Source organism: Dendrobium catenatum, unplaced genomic scaffold (genome assembly GCF_001605985.2).
Source record: "Dendrobium catenatum unplaced genomic scaffold, ASM160598v2 original_scaffold_77051, whole genome shotgun sequence".
Lineage (NCBI taxonomy): Eukaryota > Viridiplantae > Streptophyta > Magnoliopsida > Asparagales > Orchidaceae > Dendrobium > Dendrobium catenatum.
Genome location: NW_021395497.1, coordinates 2,767 through 5,532, shown reverse-complemented (window position 1 = coordinate 5,532; position 2,766 = coordinate 2,767).

Genomic DNA, 2,766 nt, shown 5'->3' with positions numbered 1-2,766 from the left:
TCAATCATCACCCTCTACTCGTCGGCATAATTTGGTCATCTGTTATAGGATACAAAATAGATAACATAACAAACCATTTTAAATGAAAGCCTGCTGCCCTACCCTCCTTTGCAAGATATTATATTTTAGTAGCCAATACATTTTATAATGTTAACAACCTACCTTTCTTGCTCATATAAATGCCAACCTTTCTTTCTTATAGAAATGTCATAATCATAATGCAGTATGAAATACATAATTATGTTCAATACAAAAAAAAAAAAGTATCATCAATAACTTCAAAAGAAATTATAACTTAAATTCTACGTAGTGACATTCAGTGATGTTACTCTCAAAATGTCCACACTATTCACATCTATTATATATAAAAAAGTTATACAATTAAAATGCGATAAATAAGAAGAAAATACATTTTTATTAATTTAGGAAAGAAGAAATCTGTCAAACTCAAAATCGTTGAAAACTAAAATGAGATATAGGTTATTTACAATGAATAGAGGAAATCTCTAAATAAATTCAATGGATGAAAAAGCTTAGAACAACCTTCTCTCTCCTTGCTCTCTCTTCCTTCTTTGGAAAGGCACAGTGTTGAAATTAAAATATTTCATTAAAAAAATAATTTTAAAATTTTGAGTTATTACATGAAACCAATCCACAGAAGTTAGGACTAGGCATGTACAAAAAAAAAAAAAGAAGCTAGCCACACAACCTTCTTCTCTATTGTAGAGCCCACTAGTGTAGAACATACATTAGAATATAAATTTTTGATTATAGCAATACAAGAAATATGGAATCAATTTATTTGAAATGATGTGTGGGATTTCATGACTAGACCAACTTATCAGAGAGTTGTTGGAATGAAATGAATATTTAAAAATAAATTAAATGACTATAGATCTATCTTTATAAATAAGGCTAGGTTGGTAGTAAATGGATAGAGACAAATTGACGGAATATATTTTTAGGAAACCTTTTGCCCTAGTAGCTAAGTTAGAGGCCATCAAGGTACTATATAAGGGTTTTGGATTTAGGTGCGTGTTATTTCACAATATACCATTTTCCCTGGATCCTAAGGTCTTGTAGCAATAAAATGAAAAGTTCTTGGTTGCTAAATTTTGTTATAGTCTTCATCCATCCTTTAACACGTACAACCTCAGCTAATGATCATTTAAATAATTAGTTAACTTAGCACTACTCCCTTGTTCTTATGTCATCACTAAGTTATTGTCTAATTATCCACCATCTTTTGATCAAACTATTATTATAAGAGGGCATTGTGTTAGCTGTAGCAACACATATTTTCTTGATATTGGATGTGGTGAGGGGATGTGAATGCTTCTCCCATACTCTCACTTATAGTCACTCCAATAATCTTTTGGAGCAATGTTGTGCTTAATTTAGCTATCCTCCTAATTCTCAACATGGCTCTAGATTTTATGCTTCTTTTAATTGTTCTTTCACTACAATTGTATTTAGGGTATTCCATGCCCTCCTTGAATGACTACGATCACATAATTGAAACTCTCACACCTTCAAAAAAAAAATCTCTTATGATATTTCCTCCGCCAATTCAATCATAGTAGCCTCTTTAGGTATGTCTTGTATTTTGGGTTTGGTGTCTCTTCCATATGAATAGATAATTGTAATTTTTTTCATTCCATGCCTTATTTTCCTCCAATATTTTTTGCTGATGAATTCTCTCCTCCTATATCTCAAAAAGATATTATAGCTCATTTGAAAGCATATATCGCTTAATTATTTTAAGTTTATAATTTTTTCATAAATGTATTATTTATTCATTATCATACTAATTCACATAATCATTTTAAACATTCTATCCCTCACATTATGTATTTTGATTGTTGGTGTAAATGCTACTAGGGTTTATTGTCTAAAGCTAGATGCCTTTTAGGTCTTACTAATTCCACTATTACTTCATTCATCAACAATGTCAATTGGCTATGTTTCTCCCAAGAGACATTTGGAATTGTTTATGGTTTCTCATCTACACAAAAAAATTTGATCAAGTATGTGCAAACACTACCATATGTTCATTTCATCCCTTACTATTGCTCGTTGTTATTATCCATTTTGAACTAATGTACTCAGTCAATCCTTTGGGTGTATTTACTTAAATGCAGCAATGAGGTTCTACATGTATTTCAAACCTTTTAAAAAAGAATAAAAAAAATATATTTTTTATTAAAATATTATGAATCAATAATGCCAACTTTTATGACGACTTATAAGAATTTATTTATATTAAACAATCTCCAATCATACTATTTAAAGATCAATCATAAAGGTCATTAAAAATTTTATATTCTCTCCATATGTCCTCTTGAAAGGCATTATAAGGGCATCTCCAACCAAATTGGATACAACTGTTATTAGTTCCGTGAGTTGTGCACCCGAATGCCATTCGCAACCATATTTTTGCGGTTGTGAACAATGCGACATCAATATTAGGTCGTATTGTTTACAAACCCTTTTTTTAATTAATAAATCATCCTAAAATTATTAAATTTTAAGAGAGTTGAAGCCACATGAAAGAAACTATCTAACACATGATCTAGAACATTATGTTTTTTTTGGTTTGAAGATCTGGAGAAATTATTTGTATTGGTATTTTTATAGTTCATCAGAGTTTAAAGTATATATTTACTTAATAAAATCTAATAATGCAAAGTAGATGGATTGAGTTGATTAAAGATTATGATCAGACTAATTAGTATTTACATGGTAAGACTAATTTGATAGCTTATG